Here is a 13,520-nt window from a genome sequence, read left to right on the forward strand (position 1 = left end):
TGGAGCCATTAAAATAAATAGCTCCGAAGGTTGTCAATGGACAAAGCATTAAACATTATATCTCGGGTATGCCCATTAATCTTGAAAGTGATATTATTCAAACAATGACACCGTAGGAACACATAAAAGAAACCTTCCGGAACACTCCAGAATAACCAAAAAGAGGAGGTACGTGATACGGTAAGTACACGGGCTATGAAAAATACGCAAAAATATTTTCTGTCAGTTTTGGAATATATTAAAAATTAGGAAAATAAGAAACAACCTGCAAGGCAACCCTGGTGAGCACAAGACACTAGGGCGTGCCTGGATTGCCAGGTGCGCCCAAGTGGGTTGTGCCCACCTCAGGTACCTTCCGGACTCCGTTTTTCTTCCGTTTGCTTGCTTCCCCATATAAAAAATCGTTATATACCCCCCGAACCTATTGACCACCATATCGCGGAGAAATCTCCTGTTTTCTATTCTTGTTCTTTTTTGATAGATCTAAATCACCATGGCTGCTTCAAGCTCCTCCAAGGACAAGTTATTAGAGAATGTCATCAACCCATATTTGCGAGAGGTGATGAAGCACCCTCAAGCTATCGAGATGCGTGAGGGGGTGCTGCACATCCACGATGTGTAGGGCCCCAAGGGGACGTTAACCATGGATGCTGGGCTCGAAGCTATGGAGCAGAAGGTCTTCAGGTGCAAGGGGATGGTGGAACGCGGACTCAATGCCAATCACCTCATGATCGCAGAATACACCTGTGATCTCAAGGTGGATGGCAAGTCCATGAAAGACATCGTCTTCACCTTCAACGAGCAAATCAACTTTCTCCAAAGCCAGATCTACTATCCCCAAAACCAAGTCTTTGAATATGAGGCAAGGTTTATAGGTATGAGTTTGGCTGTCAGTTGTAGGACCCGCGAGACTCACTCCTCCTCTTATGATGGTGAGCCCTTGCCATGGAAACCTGAAGATAAGACTGCGACTACTTCATCACCACCAACCTCTTCATCGCCAAAAGGAGACTTGAGTATCAGGTATGGGCACTCCCCCTTGGCTTGTGCCAAGCTTGGGGAAGGTGCCCCGGTATCATATCACCACCACTATCTTTTTTCTTTATTTATCTTAGTTCGGTCCTTAGTTGTCTTTCTATTTAGTTGAATAAAAGTTTAGTTTGATCCTTTCTTTTTGAGTGGTTGCTTAGTGATCTATCCTTGTAATCGGGTGCGAGATATATAATAAAGTGTAGTTTGAGTTTTGCTTTCTTTACTTTCATGTTCAATAAAAAGAAAGGAAAAACGATCATATGCTAATCTTATGGTAAGTAATGACATCACATAAGAAAGAGTATAAGTAGTAAAATTCATTGGAGGTTGAAAAACATAGCATTGGTCAATAATGCAATTCAGGAAAGAATTACTAAGGGAAGAGAACATTCACATGCAAATACACTATCTTCGACATCTTTTATGATTGTGAGCCCCCATGAAAATATTATGCCAAAATTATTGACATTGGACAAGGAAGACAACGTAATTATTTATGTTTGTTCATATTCACATAGAAGTTATATTGTCATAGATCCTTTAACATGTGGTGCTTGTCCCCCATCTTTGCTAGCCAAAAATTCCGCACTAAGTAGAGATACTACTCGTGTATCCAAAACCCTTAACCTAAATCTTGTTTTGAGAGTCCACTATACCTACCTATGGATTGAGTAAGATCCCTCAAATAAGATGTCATCGGTGCAATAAGGCAATAAAAATTGCTTCTAAATGTGTTAGATCAGTTAGTGTAAGAGATAATTGAGCGTTGTACGAACTTGTGATGGCAAAGAATAAAAGTGACAGACTGCATAATAAAGGTTTCTATCATAAGGGGCAATATGACGTGATGTTCTTTTGCATTAAGAGCTTGAGAATACAACCAAAAAGCGCATGCCAACCTCTGCTTCTCTCTGCGAAGGGTCTATCTTTTACTTTTATGTATTTAATTTTATGCAAGAGTCAAAGTATCTCTCTCTATTCCTTTTTATTTTCTCTTTTGGCAAGCACCATGTGGTGAGGAAAGATCTAGGAACATATTTCTAGCTTGATATGGGTGGGCATGAGTTATTATGGTTGACATCACCCTTGAGGTGAATATGTTGGGAGGCGAAACTATAAGCCCCTATCTTTCTATGTGTCCGATTGAAACTTTTTGCTCATGTGTATGCGGTGAGTGTTAGCAATTGTAGAAGACTATATGATGATTGAGTATGTGGACTTGCCAAAAGGCTCCGATACGTGACCCTTCCTGAAAAGATAATGAATTGTAGTTCAAAGTTGACTAAGAACATAGTTTGTTGGTTTTCAATAGAGTTTATGCTTTATACTTCGATGTTGTGATGAATTGTTACTTGTTCATGAGAAGTTTATGATCAAAGTTATGTGATCAAAGTTTTATAATAAAGTTCGTTGCTATTATAATAATATACATGATGCCTCTATGTCCGTACTTTATTTTATCGACACCTCTCTCTCTCTCTAAGTATGTGGACATGTTTTTCAATTTCAGTTTTCGCTTGAGGACAAGCGAGGTCTAAGCTCGGGGGAGTTGATACGTCCATTTTGCATCATGTTTTCCTACTGTTATTTATGATGTTTTATGCATAATAATGCTTTATGGAGTAATTTTAATGCCTTTTCTCTTATAATATGCAAGGTTCACACAAAGAGGGAGAATACCGGCAGCTGGAATTCTGGACCTGAAAAGGCTACGTCAGGCCACCTATTCTGCACAATTCCAAATCAGCTAAAACTTCATGGAGATTTTTTATGGAATATATAAGAATTATTGGAGCGAATAACTACCAGAGGGGGCCCACCAAGAGGGCACAACCCACATGGGCGTGCCAGGGCCCCCAGGCGCGCCCTGGTGGGTTGTGCCCTCCTCGACCCACCTCCGGTGCCCCTCTTCTGGTATATAACTCATTTTGACCTAGAAAAAAAATAAGAAGAGGACTTTCGAGACAAAGCGCCGCTGTCTCGAGGCGGAACTTGGGCAGGAGCACTTTTTCCCTCTAGCAGAGGGATTCCGCAGGGGGAACTTCCCTCCCGGCGGGGGAAATCATCGTCATCATCATCACCAACAACTCTCCCATCTTCGGGAGGGCAATCTCCGTCAACATATTCAACAACACTATCTCCTCTCAAACCCTTGTTCATCTCTTGTGTTCAATCTTTATACCGGAACCTTATTGGTGCTTGGGGGTGACTAGTAGTGTTGATTACATCTTGTAGTTGATTACTATATGGTTTATTTGGTGTAATATTATATGTTCAGATCCATTATGCAATTTAATACCCCTTTGATCTTGAGCATGGTTATCATTTGTGAGTAGTTACTTTTGTTCTTGAGTTCACGCGAGAAATCTTGTTGCAAGTAATCATGTGAATTTGATATGTGTTTGGTATTTTGATGGTATGTATGTCATGATTCCCTTAGTGGTGTCATGTGAACGTCGACTACCTGGCACTTCACCTTACTAGAGCCAAAGGGAATGCATTGCGGAGTAGTTATTAGATGATGGGTTGTGAGAGTGACAAAAACTTAAACCCTAGTTTATGCGTTACTTCGTAAGGGACTGATTTGGACCCAAAAGTTTAATGCTATGGTTAGATTTTATCTTAATACTTTTCTCGTAGTTGCAAATGCTTGCGAGGGGGTTAGTCATAAGTAGAAGGTTTGTTCAAGTAAGAACAACACCTAAGCACCGGTCCACCCACATATCAAATTATCAAAGTAGCGAACATGAATCAAACCAACCTGATGAAAGTGATTAATGAAATTCCCGTGTACCCTTAAGAATGCTTTGCTTATCATAAGAGACCATTTTGGCCTGTCCTTTGCCACAAAAGGATTGGGCTACCTTGCTGCACATTATTTGTCGTTACTGTTACTTGCTCATTACAAATTATCTTGCTATCAAACTACTCGCTACTTATAATTTTAGTGCTTGGAGAGAATACCTTGCTTAAAACCACTTGTCATTTCCTTCTGCTCCTCGTTGGGTTCGACACTCTTACTTCTCGAAAGGACTATGATTGGCCCCCTATACTTGTGGGTCATCAACAACCTTACTGATGTGTTGGCGACAAGTTTGAGTTGTGTTTTCTGTGCGGGTAACAGTGACTTCGTTTGCTGGAAGAACTCGTTCTAGTTTGATAAACATTGGTTCTCTACCGAGGTAAATACTTACTGCTAGGTTATTTCACCTTTATACTTTGGGGTTACCCAAGCACTCTTATGAGAGAGCATGGGGGTCTTGAAAGGAGGTTGCCAATGAGGAGTGGTGTTTGGAGGGAGGTGATCTAACAGTGGCATGAGGAGGAGAACTTTTGGCCCAGGTCCGATGGGCGGCAGGATCAGAGGGGCGCATGGAGGAAGGCAGAGTTGGAGTCAGAGGGAAGGCGGTCGGGGGAGACGTGGAGGGATACGATGGGGGATATAGGAGGGGAGGGGAACAGGGAGATATTGCATTTTGGTTTGCGAGATGAGGGGATGGTCACAGACACTTCTAAGTCGTGTCTCACTATTGACGGGCTAGGGAGACAATTTCTCAATAGTGATGCCTCACCAACTCCAGGTAATTTGTTGCAACTCCATAGAGGTGAGTGACGGTTAGCGACGTGTCACCTGGGAGTGGTTGCTCTTGTTGTTGCTGATGAGTCACCTTAGGCCTTGTACAATGCAAGGTCCTTGGAGGAGGTGCTTATTAAAATAACCAAGTTTTTCTCAAGATTTCTTATCTCTATAGGAGAGGTACCTAATTAAGTGTCTTCCCTCTACAAATAAGCAACCACGGTTTAAAAAGTTAGCCTATTTTTCTAAGCACCCCCAAGCACCTTGCAATGTACAAGGCCTTATGACCCCTTAGCGCTGACTCAGCACACCAATTGTCTATGAAAGCCGAGGGTTGTCACTGATAGTCCACACCCGTCAGTGGTGAAATAAATTTTTTAAAGTGTTTTGTAATAGTGCAGCTTGCTTCTTGCTGGCTGAGCCGTTGGTAAGCCATTGCCGGGCTTTCTTGGCCTGATCTTTATGTCAGCACTGCGCTTTGGCATCGATATGTCACGATCAAATCTTGGTGACAAGGCGTTTGGAAGATTTGAAAGCAAAGGAATGCACATGTTTTTAGGGCCAAGGCGACCCTGATGGCAGTGATTGTGCGCTACATTAAGAATGAAGCAACTATTTGGGCCATACCTGGGGCTAAGCACATGTGTAATATAATGTCGTGAGACTAGCTCGATGTCTCTGTTCTGCTGTTGCGGTTTGTCTCTCAGACTTTTCTTCTTAATCAATAAAATTGGTAAATTTTTTGCCTTGTTTCAAAAATCTAATAATTGCCTGGGTTTGGAGAGGGCCCGAGCACCCTGCTTGGTGCCAGGCCAAACGACGGTCATGTCTTGCCCCATGGTTCACCAACAGTGTCTCATAATTGCTTTGAAAACATAAATGTTCTTATCAGCAGTTCGTGTGCAAAGTTTCATTGAAAAAAAATGCATTATGTTGTGATTTGGGCAAAACAAGTATGTGCTCTAGAAAAACAAATTTTGAAGCACTAAATTAATTATTTCGTGTAGGCCGCAAAATTATCAGACACCCAAATAAAGACGAACAAAACGCATGGCTATTTCTTTGAAGAGAAAAGTATACTTTTCTTCTCTCAATTTTTGGTGAAGTTTAGATTTGGTCCTCAATTCCAAAACCGGGCAACTTGCACCCCCAGCTATTGAAACCTGACAAGGTTCGTCCCTGGGCTTAATTTTGACCGTTTTTTGTGCCGACTCACCCCGGTTTTGACCGGTGCGGACTCATTCACGCAATTTTTTTATATCCGTGAACTTTTTGAAATTTACATACTCTTTTCAAATCCACATAGTTTTTTCAAGGTCACGTATTTTTTTCAAAAATAAGCATACCTTTTCAAATCCGTGAACTATATTGAGATTTGTGTACTTTTTTCAAATCCGTGATTTTTTTAAAAATTTGCGTACTTTTTTCAAATCAGCGTAGTTCATGTAATTTAGCAAATCCAATTATTTTTCAAATCCATGTAGTGTTTTTGAAAGTCGCGTACTTGTTTCAAATCCGCATACTTTTTAAAGTTCATCTATTTATTTTTTCAAATCCATGTTCCTTTTCCAATCCATGAATTTTGTTTGAAATTCACGTCCTTGTTTCAAGTTGACATAATCTTTCAAATCCACATGTTTTTTTTCTAATCTGCGTAAAAGAAATCCAAATCCACGTACTTTTTCGCATAAAATTTTCAAATTCGTGAACTCTTTCCAAAAAAATGTAAGCGGATATGAAAAAGTACTTCAATTTAAAAAAAAATACATGAATTTGAAAAAAACTACATGAACTTTAAATAAGTACGCGGATTTGAAGAAAATTACACAAATTTTTAAAAAGTTCATGTATTTAAAAAAAGTACCTGAATTTGAAAACATTAAGCGGACTTGGAAAAAACACGTGAATTTGAGTCGGCACGGTCAAAACCGGGGTGGTACAGCACCAAAACCCGTCAAAACAGTGACCAGGGATGAATCTTGTCCGGTTTCAATAGTTAAGGGTGCAAGTTGCCTGGTTTTGAAGTTGAGAGACCAAATCTAGACTTCAGCAAGAATTGAGAGATGAAAAGTATACTTTTCTCGTCTCCAGAATGTAGAAAATTTTACGCCCAAGAGCCATTTTGCATTTCCGATGTATACGTCACATCTCTTTCAGAATTATAGTGAGAGCTTGTAGCTAACTCTGACGAGGAACACACATAGAACCCATCAACAGAAACATATGCGTCTACTATAACTAAACTTCATCGTGTCTCCTTCACTATATTCACACGCATGATTTCAGCATCCATGCTTTACAAAATTATCTTTTCTAAAAAATTATAGGATGCATTATGCAACTGAAATTTTCCATTTCCTATGGTACGGTGTTCGTATGTGTTAACTGTTAACACCCTTTAACACGTTGATGATGTGTGTTGACATATCGAGAAACAGCATCGTACCATGATCGTACGTTAAGGTTAACTTACAAGTGGGGATCTTGTGTTGCCATGCATCATGCATGTGCTATCGCCTATAACCTGTGTCGATCAGCTTACGTGAGTGCATGTTTGTATTATCTATGTGCATGTTCGTGCCACTTTTGTGAAATCATTCTGATGAAGAACCCAAAACTCACGTCCTGCTTGACCAAAGATAATAAGCACGGGTGTAAATTCTAGCAAATGAATGAACTGATGCACTGTCATGTTTCATTTTCACACAATCAACAAACATGAATTGAAATGTATGATTTTAAACATGAAAGGTAAAAATCTCATATATATATATATTGATCTCTCAACCGAAGATATGCTAATTATAACATTCTTCAACTCAAATGAATCAACAAGATTCGAATTGACATAAATCACACAGAGAACTCGGAAATTCAACCCCAGAAATTTGGAACGCATAACCCATATAATTAAGCACACATTTGCCATCTTGAGAGATCAATCACGCACGATTCTGTAGTAACGCCTTGTAGATCTCCTGCCATTGCCGGTAACGCTGTTCCTGCCCTATCTGAGTCCATGTGATATCGGTGCAGTAGTTCATGAGCTTCTGAAGCATGGAGGGATGGACCGATTCATCCATGATGCCCGTTTCATTCCATCCAGCATCAAACGGGGGGAGCCGCTCCTCCCTGTCATTGGTGAGGTCATACACGCACATGCCTAGAGCTTCGCCACCGACATAGTAGTAGATACAGTTGCGGCGGATGGAATGGAGCTCCTCGCCTTGGATAGCATGGAGCTTGTCAGCAGCGACGGACAGGCATCTGTTGTCACCGAGGAGCAGAGCATGATTATCGATGCACCTTGTCGGCTGGATCTCCATTCTTTCCACGTCCACCTTGAAGACCTCCACGCCTTGGGCTGCCATTGACGGGGGACGACGAGCAGGTTATCCCCCGGGGAACCCAGGAAGTAGCAGCAGGGATAGATGGAGTACATCTTGTCAGGAAGGACGACGAGGATGCTGATGATGATACTATCAATGCCCTGCTGACGCCGGTCGATGCCCCAGATGTTGCGACCCTTGTCCAGCAGGGTGTGCTCCACCAGCTCGAAGAGCTCGGCATCAGGCTGGGCCGAGTACGCCGTGTCACGCGACACGCCGATCTCCAGGACCAGGGTGGGTGAAATGCCATTGCCAACCTGGTGGAGATAATGTTGTGTAAATACGCAATTTCTTGATTAAATTAATCCACGAGTAAATCACTAGCATGACATTGACACAAATAAACACATACTGATATTCAGTTAAGCTAGCATATACTACGCTAATTGTAGAAAAATCTACGTATAACGCTAGCATGGCTAAAACAGAAAACAGTAGGAGCGGGATAAACAAGTTATACCCTCCAGTAGGCCATGCTGAGGCCGCGGCTTTGGTGGCAGCAGCGGCGTCCTCGGCGGCCTTCTTGTCGGCTTCAGCTTTCTCGGTGGCGGCACGTTCGGCGTCGGTGGACATGGTGATGATGAAGGTGACGCGGACGTAGAGGAAGTAGACGATCGGAAGAGAGCGGTCGCGTAATCGCTACCCAAAAACCTATTCGCCCCTCACCCCGTACAGAAATCAGAAGGGCGTGGTTTCGGAGACCTGCTCTCCCGTCGATCGTGTACGCGGCGGACGTGATGGAGTCACTGGCGGCAGCAGGAGCAAAGGAATGACGGTGGGCGTGCGCGTGGAGCAGATGTGATCTGCTTGTGGCGGCTAGGGTTAGGAGACACCGCACACTTATATAGGCGCAACCGCGTGGAGAGACGTGAGCTCGACCCACGTCCGAGTCCGTGACAGCCCACGATCTGACGTCTCAGGTCGTGGCCCAGCTGTAAAATAAGCGCGTAGGTGTGAGCTCGGCTCAATCCCGCAACCCGCGGCGCGGCGCGGCGTGACGAGGCGAGGCGGGCGGCGGAGGAGGAGTGCGCGAGGGCCTCTTCTCTTCTCAAGCTCCAATAGCATTTAGAAGAGAAACCCTTATAAGGAGGTCCAACTCCTCTTCCACTTCCGGGGTGGGACTAAACTTCCCACTACACCTAGTGCCATGTAACCCACATGGGCCTTAGAGATTTTTCAGAAATTGCTATATGGGCCTAGAGCCCATCTCAAATTTCAGCAATCCCCCACCAGATCTCGAGGGCCCATTGTGTCCTCTATTCCAATTATTGTTTCGATATACCAGTGTTTCAGTGAAGACCTGTTAAGGTTGAGCTTCACCTAGAGCAAGTAATTACACTCCTTCACAACTGAACAATGGACTATGCCTTGAATTGTCAATTTGGCGTAAAGAAGTTTCACCACATGTCTTACTAGTACTAGGCTGCCGAAGGCTGACCCCTCGGGTGGTGCAAATAAGTCACACTCCTAGTCTATTCATGAGCTTACTAGATATCATCCCAATCTCATAGACTGTGACCAGTAGTCGGGCTCATATAGATGTGTTCCTCCAAAGATCGCTATGTAGGATAGCATATTGCTTATATAAGCTTCGAAACACATTAAGACAGTAGTCATCCTACCATACTGTATCGAGAGTATTGCATCTCCAATGGAGTGGGTTAGTATAGTTACTCTCCTCAGTTCACCACTGGCTTGTTTTCCCAGGTCCTAATTCACGGGATCTCCGATCACATAGGTTGGGTTACTACCATGGCAACTTATGTGGGTCTCATACCCATCTCCCTCGATGCATTGTCTATCACTACACGTGATAGCCCTTTTGTAAAGGGATCTACCAGATTCTTAGTTGTATGGACATACTCCAACACTATCACTCCGGAGTTTCTTAATTTTCTAATAGCCTTTAATCTCATTCTTATGTGTTTGTTGGACTTCATGTTGTCCTTTGAAATTTTCACCTTGGTGATGACAGTCTGATTATCACAATTCAAAAGGATAGCCGGAACCGGTTTATCAACCAATGGCAAGTCCATCAAAAGATCTCGAAACCATCCTGCTTCGACACCAGATGTGTCTAATGCTGTTAATTCTGCTTCCATAGTCGATCTCGTTAAAATCGTTTGCTTGCAAGACTCCCAGGAAACAGCGCCACCTCCAAGAGTAAACATATACCCAGTTGTGGCCTTCATCTCATCATCATTAGAGATCCAATTTGCATCACTATACCCTTCAAGTACCGACGGGTATCCGATATAGTGAAGTCCATAGTTCATAGTAACTTTCAGATAGCGCAAAACTCTTTCAACAGCATGCCAATGTACATCACCGGTTTGGAAACAAACCGGCTCAGTTTGCTCACAGCAAACGCGATGTCAGGCCTCGTTGCGCTTGCTAGGTACATCGGTGAACCAATGATTTGAGAGTATCTCAATTGATCTATAGCCGTGCCTTTGGACTTTCGAATCAACATGCTAGGATCATATGGTGTTTGAGATGGTGTGCAGTACGAATATCCAAAATGACTCAACACCTTCTCAACATAGTGGGGTTGCGGAAGTGTAATCCCACCCTCATTATCTCTCAGTAGCTTGATGTTCAAGATAACATCAGCCACACCAAGGTCTTTCATCTCAAAGTTCCGAGACAGAAACGACTTGACCTCCTCAATGACTTTGAGGTTGGTTCTGAATATCAGTATGTCATCAACATACAAGCACAGTATAACTCCTTCGCCCCCACCATGGTGATATTATACACATTTGTCAGCCTCATTAACAACGAAACCAACAGATGTCAGAGTTGTATTAAACTTATCATGCCATTGCTTAGGTGCTTGCTTCAGGCCATATAAAGTTTTCAGCAACCTACACACCTTTCTTTCCTGACCATCTATCACAAAGCCGTCTGGCTGTTGCATATAGATTTTCTCATTTAGCTCTTCATTCAGAAAAGTCGTCTTAACATCCATCTGGTGGACGAGAAGACCATGCAAGGCCGCCAACGAGAGTAATACTCTAATGGTGGTCAGTCTAGCCACAGGTGAATAAGTATTGAAGAAATCTTCCTCTTCTTTCTGATCATAACCCTTGGCCACAAGCCTAGCCTTGTACTTTTCAATTGTACCATCGGGCCTAAGCTTCTTTTTGAACACCCACTTACATCCCAATGGTTTGCAACCATAGGGACGCTCAGTGATCTCCCATATCCCGTTAGCCATGATGGAATCCATCTCGCTACAGACCGCATCCTTCCAATAGTCAGCTTCTGGAGAGGCATACGCTTCTGAAATAGAAGTAGGAGTATCATCCACGAGGTACACGAAGAAATCATCACCAAAGGTCTTTGCAGTCCTTTGTCTCTTTCCCCTACCAAGGGTTTCCTCGTCATCCTCGTCAGGATTTTCATCACGTGTTTTTTCATAATATTCCATAGGGATGGCAGGTTCAGGAGTCTCCTCAGATTCCTGTCTAGAAGTGCTTTGCATATCTCTCATAGGAAAAATATCCTCGAAGAATGTAGCATCCTTAGACTCCATAATTGTACCGACCTTCTGGTCAGGTACCTCAGATTTCACTACTAGAAATCTATAGCCAACGCTATTCTTAGCATAGCCCAAATTAATGCAGTCCACAGTCTTTGGTCAAGCTTACGCAGTTTGGGGATCGGCACATTGACTTTCGCCAAACAGCCCCAAGTACGCAAGTACGAGAGTGTTGTCCTTCTCTTTGCCCATTTCTCATAGGGAGTGATCTCATTATCCTTTGTCGGAACTTTATTCAGGACATGACATGCCATCAATATAGCCTCCCCCACTATGCCTTGGATAAACCCGATGTATCTAACATGGCGTTAACCAAATCAGTTAGAGTACGGTTTTTCCTCTCGACAACCCCGTTTGACTGGGGTGAATAGGGAGGCGTCCTCTCATGAATAATGCCGTGTTCCGCACAGAAAGAATCAAACTCACTCGAGAAGTACTCTCCACCACGATCTGACCGGACTCGTTTAATTTTCTTCAAGTTGATTGTCAAATTCTTCCTTATAGATTTTAAAGTAGTGTAGAGCCTCATCTTTAGTGTTTAACAGATACACATAGCAATATCTAGTGGAGTCATCTATCAATGTCATGAAGTATTTTTTTCCACCTTTAGTCAACACACCATTCATCTCACAAAGATCAGAATGTATGAGTCCTAATGGTGCCAAGTGTCTCTCCTCCGCGGCCTTGTGAGGCTTGCGAGGTTGCTTAGCTTGCACACATGAAAGGCACTTAGAAACTTTGGCTAAGGTGAAACTCGGGATTAAATCCAACTTGGCTAGCCACGTCATAACACCGAAACTAATGTGAAAAAGACATGAATGCCAAACTTCAGATTCATTGACATTCGAATGAATATGGTTCACAACTTTATTACAGAAATCTGCGAGGGAAAGGTGGAACATCTCTCCGCTTTCATAACCTTTTCCAACAAAGAGTCCATATTTCATAACAACTAATTTATTAGACTCGAAAACCAACTTAAACCCTTCTCTACATAGAAGGGAGCCACTAACGAGGTTCTTCTTGATGGCGGGGGTATGTTGCACGTTCTTCAGCTGCACGATCCTTCCCGAAGTAAACTTCAGATCGACCGTGCCAACACCATGAACAGAAGCACTCGCGCCATTTCCCATCAATACGGACCCATGGCCTGTGACCTGGTAAGATGTGAACAATGAAATGTCAGCACACACATGTACATCTGCACCTGTGTCCACCCACCAATCGGTGGGCTGAAACACTGAAAAACAGTAAATAAATTACCGTACCTAGGTGCACCATTCTCATTGTTGTCCACAATCATGTTGACGGACTTGGAGTCCTGTCCTGACTTCTTGTACTTGTTTGGGCACTTGTTGGCCCAATGTTCAATCGAACCACAAGTAAAGCAGCCCTCATCCTTCTTGTTCTTCTTGAAGGTCTTCTTACCCTTCTTCTTATAGTCGGTATTGTGTTGGACACCGTTCTTTACCTTGGGCTTCTGGGAGTTGAAGTTCTTCTGGTTCACCATGTTGGCAACAGAAGTCCCTTCGACCCCTTTTCCGTGCGAGTCCTTTGCCCTTAAATTCTACTCAACACTCAGATGACCAATGACATCCTCCACAGAGAATTCGCGCCTCTGATGTTTCAGAGTGGTGGCAAAGTTCCTCCAAGAATTAGGGAGCTTAGCGATTATGCAGCCCGCAACAAACTTGCCCGGTAACTCGCACTTAAGAAGTTCAAGCTCCTTAACAATGCATATTATCTCATGAGCCTGCTCCAATACAGGACGGTTTTCAACCATCTTGTAATCGTGGAACTGCTCTATAATATACATCTCGCTCCCGGCATCGGCTGCCCCGAACTTAGATTCGAGGGCCTCCCACAAGTCCTTGGCGACATGCACATGTAAATATGCGTCGACCAGTTTATCTCCGATCATGCTAAGAACTGCTCCGAGGAACACAACGGTGGCCTCGTTGAACGCCTTCTCCTGTTT

Source organism: Triticum urartu, chromosome 1 (assembly GCF_003073215.2).
Source record: "Triticum urartu cultivar G1812 chromosome 1, Tu2.1, whole genome shotgun sequence".
Lineage (NCBI taxonomy): Eukaryota > Viridiplantae > Streptophyta > Magnoliopsida > Poales > Poaceae > Triticum > Triticum urartu.